This window comes from Triticum urartu, chromosome 6 (genome assembly GCF_003073215.2).
Source record: "Triticum urartu cultivar G1812 chromosome 6, Tu2.1, whole genome shotgun sequence".
Classification (NCBI taxonomy): domain Eukaryota; kingdom Viridiplantae; phylum Streptophyta; class Magnoliopsida; order Poales; family Poaceae; genus Triticum; species Triticum urartu.
In genome coordinates this window covers 29,887,274-29,902,756 of record NC_053027.1, presented here as the reverse complement: position 1 = coordinate 29,902,756, position 15,483 = coordinate 29,887,274, and positions in this window count along the sequence as shown.

Here is a 15,483-nt window from a genome sequence, read left to right as displayed (position 1 = left end):
AGTAACAGAAAAAAATTCAATTTTTTTTTGGAAAAATTGTGGTCAAATCTGGTCAAACAGTGGTCAAACTAATTATTCTAGAATATTAGTGTTAATAAATAATTATTTCAATTATTTCTAATTTTGGTCAAATATGGTCAAACTGTGGTCAAACTTCGGTCAAACTGTGGTCAAACTAATTATTCAAGAAATATTAGTGTTACTAAATAATTATTGTTTTTTTAAAAACAACAGTTTCAAACTCAAACAGTGAAATGTGTCACTTCATGCTCAAGCAAAATTCCTGAAGGTTAATAGGATTGACATCTTACTATTGTCAGGAAAACAACAAGTGCAGACTTGGAAACGAGGGAGAATAGAACCCGCAAGTTAAGCATGCTCAGGCTGGGGGAGTGGGAGGATGGGTGACCGTTCGGGAAGTTAGATGATTTTGAATGATGAGGGTGGTTAGAGGATAAATTGAGCAGTGATGAGGGGTGGTGATTACAAACTAGAGGTCAAAATAATTCAGAAATTTGAAAATTAAAAAGAAAATTCAAAAAATTCAAAAAAAATTCAAAAAAAATCATAAAATTTCCTTTAGTCCCGGTTGGTGTTACCAACCGGGACTAAAGGTGGAGCTCCACGTGGCCGCGCCCTTTAGTCCCGGTTCCAAGGGAGAGGCATTAGTAACGACCCTTTAGTCCCGGTTCGAAAACCGGGACTAAAGGGCCTTACCAACCGGGACAAAAGCCCTTTTTTATACTAGTGCATCACCATTAGTGCCGGTTCGTACCATGAACCGGTACTAATGAGGTTATGGCAAGCTGTTCTTAGTCCCACCTCGCTCCCCTAACAAGGCTTTTACCGCCTTAAATATGTTACTTCTCAAACTATCACAAGCACTTGGTCTTCATTGAACTCTATGTGTAGAATTTGTGGCCGCAATATGAGTCTTCACCGGTTTACAAATCGTTGAGGACTCATATTGACAATTCAGATTGTACACAAAAAGATCATTGATGATCAAAGTATTTTTGATGTATAAGATCATATTGACAATTCAGACTATAAAGAAATATAAGATCATGATCTAAATGCTCATATATTTTTTGCGTTCAGTATGCACCATTCAAAGCGACGCCATCAACTTTCAACCATTTATGCCTTCATTTGCTATTTTTCATGCATTTAATGATTTGTTTTGAGAACTAAATGATCTGGAAATTGAAAAGCACTACAAATGAACTCTGAAAAAGTTGAAACTTGGCATGGTATCATCATTTTACCCACATATCATATTCAAAAAAGTAGAGAGGGTTACGGCAAAAACTGGATGCACTTCGTTTGCAAACTGGACAATCTCTTTCGAAGTATTCGGGTTTCTGGCGAAATTAAACTCATCTGTTACAAAGGCATTTCATTTTTTAAAACTTATTACAACTCCAGACTTTTTGTGCATTCAGTATGCACCATTCAACTGCTAGGCGGGAGGAGCTCTTTAGTACCGGTTCCAACTGCTAGGCGGGAGGAGCTCTTTAGTACCGGTTCATGGCGAACCTTTAGCACCGGTTCGTGCCACGAACTGGTACTAATAAGGTTGTGTCAGGTAAGGCTAGGGCCGCACGAGCACCTTTAGTACCGGTTCATGGCATGAACCAGTTCTACAGTTTCTTAGTAAGTTGTTTTTTAGTCCCACCTCGCGAAGAGAGAGGGACTAGGAGCGGTTTATAAGCCCTGAGTGCAGAGACGATGAAGAAGAGGCTCAATGCTCACATTGCTTAGCTTCAAGCTTTGAGGAATATGGTAGACTGCACGGAGCTATGTGCAGTGCAGTTTACACTATTCCGAAAGGCTTGAAGCTAATTAATGAGCATTGCACCTCCTTTTTATTTTTAATAACTTATTACAACTCCGGACTTCTTCTGTTATGGCAAAAACTAGTTGCACTTCGGCATTTCATTTTTTTAAACTTTGGTTATAACTCCAGACTTTGACCATCAAGTTTTAACCATCAACTTGGCATGGTATATAAAAATAAATGAATAGAAGAAAATAAATAAAGCAGAAAAGAAAAAATAGCAGAAAAGAAAAAAACTATAGCAGAAAAGAAAAAAACTATATAAAAAACTACTCAGAAATAAATAGAAGAAAATAAATATAGCAGAAAAGAAAAAAACTACTCAGAAATAAATAGAAGAAAAAATAAAGTAGAAAAGAAAAAAAACTATATTTGCTATTTTTTATTCGTTTACTGATTTGTTTAGAGAGCCAAATGACCGTGAAATTGAAAATCACTACAAAATGAACTCTGAAAATGTTGAATTTTGGCAAACTAGATAAAAACTACTCACAAATAAATAGAAGAAAATAAATATAATAGAAAAGAAAAAACTATACAAAAAACTACGCAGAAATAAATAGAAGAAAATAAGCAGAAAAGAAAAAAACTATAAAAAAATTGGGGCGCTGCCCTGTGGGCCTGCTAGGCCACGGGCGTGCAATTACAGGCCCTAAAGGCCCAGCAGACTCACAGGGCAGTGCGCAGAAGTTAGGCCCACAAGCCTGTTGGGGAACGTAGTAATTTCAAAATTTTCCTACGCACACGCAAGATCATGGTGATGCACAGCAACGAGAGGGGAGAGTGTTGTCTACGTACCTCGCAGACCGACTGCGGAAGCGTTGACACAACGTAGAGGAAGTAGTCGTACGTCTTCCCGATCCGACCGATCCAAGTACCGTTACTCCGGCACCTCCGAGTTCTTAGCACACGTACAGCTCGATGACGCTCCCCGGGCTCCGATCCAGCAAAGCTTCGGGGATGAGTTCCGTCAGCACAACGGCGTGGTGACGATGATGATGTTCTACCGACGCAGGGCTTCGCCTAAACACTGCAACGATATGATCGAGGTGGAATATGGTGGCAGGGGGCACCGCACACGGCTAAGGAACGATCACGTGGATCAACTTGTGTGTCTAGGGTGTTGGGGAACGTAGCAGAAATTCAAAATTTTCCTACGTATCACCAAGATCTATCTATGGAGAAACCAACAACGAGGGGAAGGAGAGTGCATCTACATACCCTTGTAGATCGCTAAGCGGAAGCGTTCAAGTGAACGGGGTTGATGGAGTCGTACTCGTCGTGATTCAAATCACCGATGACCAAGTGCCGAACGCACGGCACCTCCGCGTTCAACACACGTACAGCCCGGTGACGTCTCCCACGCCTTGATCCAGCAAGGAGAGAGGGAGAGGTTGAGGAAGACTCCATCCAGCAGCAGCACAATGGCGTGGTGGTGATGGAGGAGCGTGGCAATCCTGCAGGGCTTCGCCAAGCACCACAGAAGAGGAGGGAGAGAGAGATGCAGGGTTGCACCAACGAGAGATCGAATCGCCTGTTGTGGGCAGCCCAATGCATCAATATATATAGGGAAGGGGAGGGGCTGCGCCCCCTCTAGGGTTCCCACCCCTAGGGGGGCCGGCAGCCCTAGATGGGGAACAAGGGTGGCGGCCAAGAGGGGATGGGAGAGGGAGGCGCACCAATATGGGCCCTAAGGCCCATCCCTTTAGGGTTTGCCCCCTTCCCACTCTTCCATGCGCCTAGGGCCCTTGTGGGGGGCGCACCAGCCCACCTGGGGCTGGTCCCTTCCCACACTTGGCCCATGCAGCCCTCCGGGGCTGGTGGCCCCACTTGGTGGACCCCCGGGACCCTCCCGGTGGTCCCGGTACGTTACCGATAAACCCCGAAACTCTTCCGGAACCAAAACAGGACTTCCCATATATAAATCTTTACCTCCGGACCATTCCGGAACTCCTCGTGACATCCGGGATCTCATCCGGGACTCCGAACAACATTCGGTAACCACATAACTTCCTTTATAACCCTAGCGTCATCGAACCTTAAGTGTGTAGACCCTACGGGTTCGGGACATGCAGACATGACCGAGACGTCTCCGGTCAATAACCAACAGCGGGATCTGGATACCCATGTTGGCTCCCACATGTTCCACGATGATCTCATCGGATGAACCACGATGTCAAGGACTTAATCAATCCCGTATACAATTCCCTTTGTCATCGGTACGATACTTGCCCGAGATTCGATCGTCGGTATCCCGATACCTTGTTCAATCTCGTTACCGGCAAGTCTCTTTTACTCGTTCCGTAACACATCATCCCGTGATCAACTCCTTGATCACATTGTGCACATTATGATGATGTCCTACCGAGTGGGCCCAGAGATACCTCTCCGTCACACGGAGTGACAAATCCCAGTCTCGATTCGTGCCAACCCAACAGACACTTTCGGAGATACCTGTAGTGTACCTTTATAGCCACCCAGTTACGTTGTGACGTTTGGCACACCCAAAGCACTCCTACGGTATCCGGGAGTTGCACAATCTCATGGTCTAAGGAAATGATACTTGACATTAGAAAAGCTTTAGCATACGAACTACACGATCTAGTGCTATGCTTAGGATTGGGTCTTGTCCATCACATCATTCTCCTAATGATGTGATCCCGTTATCAACGACATCCAATGTCCATGGTCAGGAAACCGTAACCATCTATTGATCAACGAGCTAGTCAACTAGAGGCTTACTAGGGACATGGTGTTGTCTATGTATCCACACATGTATCTGAGTTTCCTATCAATACAATTCTAGCATGGATAATAAACGATTATCATGAACAAGGAAATATAATAATAACTAATTTATTATTGCCTCTAGGGCATATTTCCAACAGTCTCCCACTTGCACTAGAGTCAATAATCTAGTTCACATCGCCATGTGATTAACACTCACAGGTCACATCGCCATGTGACCAACATCCAAAGAGTTTACTAGAGTCAATAATCTAGTTCACATCACCATGTGATTAACACTCAATGAGTTCTGGGTTTGATCATGTTGCTTGTGAGAGAGGTTTTAGTCAACGGGTCTGAACCTTTCAGATCCGTGTGTGCTTTACAAATCTCTATGTCATCTCCTAGATGTAGCTACCATGTTCTATTTGGAGCTATTCCAAATAACTGTTCTACATGGAGCTATTCTAAATTGTTGCTCCATTATACGTATCCGGTATCTCTACTCAGAGCTATCCGGATAGGTGTTAAGCTTGCATCGACGTAACTCTTTACGTCGAACTCTTTATCACCTCCATAATCGAGAAAATTCCTTAGTCCACTAGTTACTAAGGATAACTTTGACCGCTGTCATGTGATCCATTCTTAGATCACTCTTGTACCCCTTGACTGACTCATGGCAAGGCACATTTCAGGTGCGGTACACAGCATAGCATACTGTAGAGCCTATGTCTTAAGCACAGGGGACGACCTTCGTCCTTTCTCTCTATTCTGCCGTGGTCGAGCTTTAAGTCTTAACTTCATACCTTACAACTCAGGCAAGAACTCCTTCTTTGACTGATCCATCTTGAACACCTTCAAGATCATGTCAAGGTATGTGCTCATTTGAAAGTACTATTAAGCGTTTTGATCTATCCTTATAGATCTTGATGCTCAATGTTCAAGTAGCTTAATCCAGGCTTTCCATTGAAAAACACTTTCCAAATAACCCTATATGCTTTCCAGAAATTCTACGTCATTTCTGATCAACAATATGTCAACAACATATATTCATCAGAAATTCTATAGTGCTCCCACTCACCTTTTTGGAAATACAAGTTTCTCATAAACTTTGTATACACCCAAAATCTTTGATCATCTCATCAAAGCATACATTCCAACTCCGAGATGCTTACTCCAGTCCTCAGAAGGATTGCTGGAGCTTTGCATACTTATTAGCATCTTTCAGGATTAACTAAACCTTCCGGTTGTATCACATACAACCTTTCCTCAAGAAAATCGTTGAGAAAACGATGTTTTGACATCCTATCTGCAAGATTTCATAAATAATGCAGTAATCGCTAATATAATCCCAACAGACTCTTAGCATCGCTATGAGTGAGAAAGTCTCATCATAGTCAACTCCTTGAACTTGTCGAAAAACATCTTAATGACAAGTCGAGCTTTCTTAATGGTGACATTTACCATCATTGTCCGTCTTCCTTTTAAGATCCATATGTACCTAACAGACCTTACGACCATCAAGTAGTTCTTCCAAAGTCTACACTTTGTTTTCATACATGGATCCTATCTCAGATTTTATGGCCTCGAGCCATTTATCAGAATCCGGGCCCACCATCGCTTCTCCATGGCTCGTAGGTTCATTCTTGTCTAGCAACATGACTTCCAAGACAGGATTTCGTACCACTCTGAAGTAGTACGCATCCTTGTCATCCCACGAGGTTTGGTAGTGACTTGATCCGAAGTTTCATGATCACTATCATAAGCTTCCACTTCAATTGGTGTAGGTGCCACAGGAAGAACTTCCTGTTCCCTGCCACACACTAGTTGAAGAGACGGTTCAATAACCTCATCAAGTCTCCACCATCCTCCCACTCAATCCTTTCGAGAGAAACTTTTCCTCGAGAAAGGACCCGATTCTAGAAACAATCCCTTATTGCTTTCGGATCTGAGACAGGAGGTATACCCAACTATTTTGGGTGTCCTATGAAGATGCATTTATCCGCTTTGGGTTCGAGCTTATCAGCCTGAAACTTTTTTCACATAAGCATCGCAGCCCCAAACTTTTAAGAAATGGCAGCTTAGGTTTCTCTAAACCATAGTTCATACGGTGTCATCTCATCGGAATTACGTGGTGCCCTATTAAAGTGAATGTGGTTTTCTCTAATGCCTAACCCATAAACTATCGTGGTAATTCGATAAGAGACATCATGGTATGCATCATATCCAATAGGGTGCAGTTATGATGTTCGGACGCACCATCACACTATGGTGTTCCAGGCTGTATTAGTTGTGAAACAATTTCCACAATGTCTTAATTCTGTGCCAAACTCGTAATTCAGATATTCATCTCTATGATCATATCATAGATCTTTTATCCTCTTTTTACGACGATCTTTCAACTTCACCCTGAAATTACTTGAACCTTTCAATAATTCAGACTCATGGTTCATCAAGTAAATATACTCAACATCTACTCAAATCATCTGTGAAGTAAGAACATAACGATATCCACTACATGCCTCAGCACTCATTGGATTGCACACATCAAAATGTATTACTTCCAACAAGTTGCTTTCTAGTTCCATTTTACTAAAAACGAGGCTTTCAGTCATCTTGCCCATGTGGTATGATTTTCATGTCTCAAGTGATTCAAAATCAAGTGAGTCCAAACGGTCCATTTGCATGGAGTTTCTTCATGCATATACACCAATAGACATGGTTCGCATGTCTCAAACTTTTCAAAAACGAGTGAGTCCAAAGATCCATCAACATGGAGCTTCTTCATGCGTTTTATACTGATATGACTTAAGTGGCAGTGCCACAAGTAGGTGGTACTATCATTACTATCTTATATCTTTTGGCATGAACATGTGTATCACTACGATCGAGATTCAATAAACCATTCATTTCAGGTGTAAGACCATTGAAGGTATTATTCAAATAAACAGAGTAACCATTATTCTCTTTAAATGAATAACCGTATTGCGATAGACATAATCCAATCATGTCTATGCTCAACACAAACACCAATCTTGACGGTAGAGGGAGCGTACGATATTTGATCAACCTTGGAAATACTTCCAACACATATCGTCATCTCACCTTTAGCTAGTCTCCATTTATTCCGTAGCTTTTATTTCGAGTTACTAACACTTAGCAACCGAACCGGTATTTAATACCCTGGTGCTACTAGGAGTACTAGTAAAGTACACATCAACACAATGTATATCCAATATACTTCTATCGACCTTGCCAGCCTTCTAATCTACCAAGTATCTAGGGTAATTCTGCTCCAATGGCTGTTCCCCTTATTACAGAAGCACTTAGTCTCGGGTTTGGGTTCAACCTTGGGTTTCTTCACCAGAGCAGCAGCTGAATTGCCGTTTCATGAAGTATCCCTTTGTTCCCTTGCCCTTCTTGAAACTAGTGGTTTCACCAACCATCAACAATTGATGCTCCTTCTTGATTTCTACTTTCGCGGTGTCAAACATTGCAAATATTTCAAGGATCATCATATATGTCCCTGATATATCATAGTTCATCACGAAGCTCTAGCAGCTTGGTGGTAATGACTTCGGAGAACCATCACTATTTCATCTGGAAGATCACCTCCCACTCGATTCAAGCGATTGTTGTACTTAGACAATCTGAGCACAAGCTCAACAATTGAGCTTTTCTCCCTTAGTTTGTAGGCTAAGAAAATCGTCGGAGGTCTTATACCTTTTGACGTGGGCACGAGCCTGAAATCCCAATTTCAGTCCTCAAAACATCTCATATGTTTTGCGACATTTCAAAACCGTCTTCGGTGCCTCAATTCTAAACCGTTTAACTGAACTATCACGTAGTTATCAAATCGTGTATGTCAGATGTTCGCAACATCCACAGATGACGTTCAAGGTTCAGCACACTGAGCGGTGCATTAAGGACATAAGCCTTCTATGAAGCAATGAGGACAATCCTCAGTTTACGGACCTAGTCTGCATAATTGCTACTATCAACTTTCAACTAAATTTTCTCTAGGAACATATCTAAACAGTAGAACTGAAGCGCGAGCTACGACATAATTTGCAAAGATCTTTTGACTATGTTCAGGATAATTAAGTTCATCTTATGAACTCCCACTCAGATAGACATCCCTCTAGTCATCTAAGTGATTACATGATCCGAGTCAACTAGGCCGTGTCCGATCATCACGTGAGACGGACTAGTCAACATCGGTGAACATCTTCATGTTGATCGTATCTACCATACGACTCATGCTCGACCTTTCGGTCTCTTGTGTTCCGAGGCCATGTCTATACACATGCTAGGCTCGTCAAGTCAACCTAAGTGTTTTGCGTGTGTAAATCTGTCTTACACCCGTTGTATGTGAACGTAAGAATCTATCACACCCGATCATCACGTGGTGCTTCGAAACGACAAACTTTCGCAACGGTGCACAGTTAGGGGGAACACTTTCTTGAAATTATTATGTGGGATCATCTTATTTACTACCGTCGTTCTAAGTAAACAAGATGCATAAACATGATAAACATCACATGTAATCAAATAATAGTGACATGATATGGCCAATATCATATAGCTCCTTTGATCTCCATCTTGGGGCTCCATGATCATCTTGTCACCGGCATGACACCATGATCTCCATCATCGTGTCTCCATGAAGTTGTCACGTCATCTATTACTTCTACTACTACAGCTAACGGTTAGCAATAAAAGTAAAGTAATTACATGACGTTTATGTTGACACGCAGGTCATAAATAAATTAAGACAACTCCTATGGCTCCTGCCGGTTGTCATACTCATCGACATGCAAGTCGTGATTCCTATTACAAGAACATGATCAATCTCATACATCACATATATCATTCATCACATCCTTTTGGCCATATCACATCACATAGCATACCCTGCAAAAACAAGTTAGACGTCCTCTAATTGTTGTTTGCATGTTTTACGTGGCTGCTATGGGTTTCTAGCAAGAACGTTTCTTACCTACGCAAAACCACAACGTGATATGCCAATTGCTATTTACCCTTCATAAGGACCCTTTTCATCGAATCCGATCCGACTAAAGTGGGAGAGACAGACACCCGCTAGCCACCTTATGCAACTAGTGCATGTCAGTCGGTGAAACCAGTCTCACGTAAGAGTACGTGTAAGGTCGGTCCGGGCCGCTTCATCCCACGATGCCGCCGAATCAAGATTGGACTAGTAACGGTAAGCATATTGAACAAAATCAACGCCCACAACTACTTTGTGTTCTACTCGTGCATAGAAACTACGCATAGACCTAGCTCATGATGCCACTGTTGGGGAACGTAGCAGAAATTCAAAATTTTCCTACGTGTCACCAAGATCTATCTATGGAGAAACCAGCAACGAGGGAAGGGAGAGTGCATCTACATACCCTTGTATATCGCTAATAAGCGGAAGCGTTCAAGAGACGGGGTTGATGGAGTCGTACTCGTCGTGATCCAAATCACCGATGATCCTAGTGCCGAACGGACGGCACCTCCGCGTTCAACACACGTACAGCCCGACGATGTCTCCCACGCCTTGATCCAGCAAGGAGAGAGGGAGAGGTTGAGGAAGACTCCATCCAGCAGCAGCACAACGGCGTGGTGGTGGTGGAGGAGTGTGGCAATCCTGCAGGGCTTCGCCAAGCACCACGGGATATGAGGAGAAAGAGAGGGAGGGCTGCACCAACGAGAGATCAAATCGCGTGTATTGGGCAGCCCCTAGGCCTCATATATATAGGGGAAGGGGAGGAGGGTGCGCCCCCTCTAGGGTTCCCACCCCTAGAGGGGCGGCAGCCCCAAACCCATCTATGGGTGGCGGCCACAAGGGGGGAGGAGAGGGAGGCGCAGGGAGTATGGGCCTTAGGGCCCATCTGCCCTTAGGGTTTGCCCCCTCTCCCCTTCTAGGCGCATGGGCCTTAGTGGGAGGCGCCCCAGCCCACCTAGGGGCTGGTGCCTTCTCACACTTGGCCCATGTATGCCTCTGGGGCCCATGCCCCCCCCGGTGGACCCCCGGACCCCTCCGGTGGTCCCGGTACATTACCGATAAACCCCGAAACCTTTCCGGTGACCAAAACAGGACTTCCCATATATAAATCTTTACCTCCGGACCATTCCGGAACTCCTCGTGACGTCCGGGATCTCATCCGGGACTCTGAACAACATTCGGTAACCACATACAAACTTCCTTTATAACCCTAGCGTCATCGAACCTTAAGTGTGTAGACCCTACGGGTTCGGGAGACATGCAGACATGACCGAGACGTTCTCCGGTCAATAACCAACAGCGGGATCTGGATACCCATGTTGGCTCCCACATGTTCCACGATGATCTCATCGGATGAACCACGATGTCAAGGACTTATCAATCCCGTATACAATTCCCTTTGTCTAGCGGTACGATACTTGCCCGAGATTCGATCGTTGGTATCCCGATACCTTGTTCAATCTCGTTACCGGCAAGTCTCTTTACTCGTTCCGTAACACATCATCCCGTGATCAACTCCTTGATCACATTGTGCACATTATGATGATGTCCTACCGAGTGGGCCCAGAGATACCTCTCCGTCACACGGAGTGACAAATCCCAGTCTCGATTCGTGCCAACCCAACAGACACTTTCGGAGATACCCGTAGTGTACCTTTATAGCCACCCAGTTACGTTGTGACGTTTGGCACACCCAAAGCACTCCTACGGTATCCGGGAGTTGCACAATCTCATGGTCTAAGGAAATGATACTTGACATTAGAAAAGCTTTAGCATACGAACTACACGATCTAGTGTGCTAGGCTTAGGATTGGGTCTTGTCCATCACATCATTCTCCTAATGATGTGATCCCGTTATCAACGACATCCAATGTCCATGGTCAGGAAACCGTAACCATCTATTGATCAACGAGCTAGTCAACTAGAGGCTTACTAGGGACATGGTGTTGTCTATGTATCCACACATGTATCTGAGTTTCCTATCAATACAATTCTAGCATGGATAATAAACGATTATCATGAACAAGGAAATATAATAATAACTAATTTATTATTGCCTCTAGGGCATATTTCCAACTAGGGCGTCTCCCACTCCTCTCCTCTTCCTCCACTAGGCCCATTAAGGCCCATTAGGTTACCGGGGGTTCCGGTAACCTCCCGGTACTCCGGTAAAATGCCGATTTCACCCGGAACACTTCCGATGTCCAAACATAGGCTTCCAATATATCAATCTTTATGTCTCGACCATTTCGAGACTCCTCGTCATGTCCATGATCACATCCAGGACTCCGAACAACCTTCGGTACATCAAAACATATAACTCATAATAAACTGTCATCGTAACGTTAAGCGTGCGGACCCTACGGGTTCGAGAACAATGTAGACATGACCGAGACACGTCTCCGGTCAATAACCAATAGCGGAACCTGGATGCTCATATTGGCTCCTACATATTCTACGAAGATCTTTATCGGTCAAACCGCATAACAACATACGTTGTTCCCTTTGTCATCGGTATGTTACTTGCCCGAGATTCGATCGTCGGTATCTCAATACCTAGTTCAATCTCGTTACCGGCAAGTCTCTTTACTCGTTCCGTAATACATCATCGCAACTAACTCATTAGTTGCAATTTGCAAGGCTTAAGTGATGTGCATTACCGAGAGGGCCCAGAGATACCTCTCCGACAATTCGGAGTGACAAATCCTAATCTCGAAATACGCCAACCCAACATGTACCTTTGGAGACACCTGTAGAGCACCTTTATAATCACCCATTTACGTTGTGACGTTTGGTAGCACACAAAGTGTTCCTCCGGCAAACGGGAGTTGCATAATCTCATAGTCATAGGAACATGTATAAGTCATGAAGAAAGCAATAGCAACATACTAAACGATCGGGTGCTAAGCTAATGGAATGGGTCATGTCAATCAGATCATTCACCTAATGATGTGATCCCATTAATCAAATAACAACTCTTTGTTCATGGTTAGGAAACATAACCATCTTTGATTAACGAGCTAGTCAAGTAGAGGCATACTAGTGACACTCTGTTTGTCTATGTATTCACACATGTATTATGTTTCCGGTTAATACAATTCTAGCATGAATAATAAACATTTATCATGATATAAGGAAATAAATAATAACTTTATTATTGCCTCTAGGGCATATTTCCTTCAGTCTCCCACTTGCACTAGAGTCAATAATCTAGATTACACAGTAATGATTCTAACACCCATGGAGCCTTGGTGCTGATCATGTTTTGCTCGTGGAAGAGGCTTAGTCAACGGGTCTGCAACATTCAGATCCATATGTATCTTGCAAATCTCTATGTCTCCCACTTGGACTAGATCCCGGATGGAATTGAAGCGTCTCTTGATGTGCTTGGTTCTCTTGTGAAATCTGGATTCCTTTGCCAAGGCAATTGCACCAGTATTGTCACAAAAGATTTTCATTTGACCTGATGCACTAGGTATGACACCTAGATCGGATATGAACTCCTTCATCCAGACTCCTTCATTTGCTGCTTCCGAAGCAGCTATGTACTCCGCTTCACATGTAGATCCCGCTACGACGCTTTGTTTAGAACTGCACCAACTGACAGCTCCACCGTTTAATGTAAACACGTATCTGGTTTGCGATTTAGAATCGTCCGGATCAGTGTCAAAGCTTGCATCAACGTAACCTTTTACGATGAGCTCTTTGTCACCTCCATATATGAGAAACATATCCTTAGTCCCTTTCAGGTATTTCAGGATGTTCTTGACCGCTGTCCAGTGATCCACTCCTGGATTACTTTGGTACCTCCCTGCTAAACTTATAGCAAGGCACACATCAGGTCTGGTACACAGCATTGCATACATGATAGAGCCTATGGCTGAAGCATAGGGAACATCTTTCATTTTCTCTCTATCTTCTGCAGTGGTCGGGCATTGAGTCTGACTCAACTTCACACCTTGTAACACAGGCAAGAACCCTTTCTTTGCTTGATCCATTTTGAACTTTTTCAAAATCTTGTCAAGGTATGTGCTTTGTGAAAGTCCAATTAAGCGTCTTGATCTATCTCTATAGATCTTTATGCCTAATATGTAAGCAGCTTCACCAAGGTCTTTCATTGAAAAACTCTTATTCAAGTATCCCTTTATGCTATCCAGAAATTCTATATCATTTCCAATCAGTAATATGTCATCCACATATAATATCAGAAATGCTACAGAGCTCCCACTCACTTTCTTGTAAATACAGGCTTCTCCGAAAGTCTGCATAAACCCAAATGCTTTGATCACACTATCAAAGCGTTTATTCCAACTCCGAGAGGCTTGCACCAGTCCATAAATGGATCGCTGGAGCTTGCACACTTTGTTAGCTCCCTTTGGATCGACAAAACCTTCCGGTTGCATCATATACAACTCTTCTTCCAGAAATCCATTCAGGAATGCAGTTTTGACATCCATCTGCCAAATTTCATAATCATAAAATGCGGCAATTGCTAACATGATTCGGACAGACTTAAGCATCGCTACGGGTGAGAAGGTCTCATCGTAGTCAATCCCTTGAACTTGTTGAAAACCTTTTGCGACAAGTCGAGCTTTGTAGACAGTAGTGTTACCGTCAGCGTCAGTCTTCTTCTTGAAGATCCATTTATTCTCAATTGCTTGCCGATCATCGGGCAAGTCAACCAAAGTCCATACTTTGTTCTCATACATGGATCCCATCTCAGATTTCATGGCTTCAAGCCATTTTGCGGAATCTGGGCTCACCATCGCTTCTTCATAGTTTGTAGGTTCATCATGATCTAGTAGCATGACTTCCAGAACAGGATTACCGTACCACTCTGGTGCGGATCTCACTCTGGTTGATCTACGAGGTTCAGTGGTATCTTGATCTGAAGTTTCATGATCATCATCATTAGCTTCCTCACTAACTGGTGTAGGTGTCACTGAAATAGTTTTCTGTGATGGACTACTTTCCATCAAGGGAGCAGGTACAGTTACCTTGTCAAGTTCTACTTTCCTCCCACTCACTTCTTTCGAGAGAAACTCCTTCTCTAGAAAGTTTCCGAATTTAGCAATAAAAGTCTTGCCTTCGGATCTGTGATAGAAGGTGTATCCAATAGTTTCCTTTGGATATCCTATGAAGACACATTTCTCTGATTTGGGTTCGAGCTTATCAGGTTGAAGCTTTTTCACATAAGCATCGCAGCCCCAAACTTTGAGAAACGACAACTTTGGTTTCTTGCCAAACCATAGTTCATAAGGCATCGTCTCAACGGATTTCGATGGTGCCTTATTTAACGTGAATGCGGCCGTCTCTAAAGCATAGCCCCAAAACGATAGCGGTAAATCTGTAAGAGACATCATAGATCGCACCATATCAAGTAAATTACGATTACGATGTTCGGACACACCATTACGCTGTGGTGTTCCGGATGGCGTGAGTTGCGAAACTATTCCACATTGTTTCAAATGTAGACCAAACTTGTAACTCAAATATTCTCCTCCACGATCAGATCGTAGAAACTTTATTTTCTTGTTACGATGATTTTCAATTTCACTCTAAAATTCTTTGAACTTTTCAAATGTTTCAGACTTATGTTTCATTAAGTAGATATACCCATATTTGCTTAAATCATCTGTGAAGGTGAGAAAATAAAGATATCCACCACGAGCTTCAACATTCATCGGACCACATACATCTGTATGTTTGATTTCCAACAAATCTGTTGCTCTCTCCATAGTACCGGAGAACGGCGTTTTAGTCATCTTGCCCATGAGGCACGGTTCGCAAGTACCAAGTGATTCATAATCAAGTGGTTCCAAAAGTCCATCAGTATGGAGTTTCTTCATGCGCTTTACACCGATATGACCTAAACGGCAGTGCCACAAATAAGTTGCACTATCAT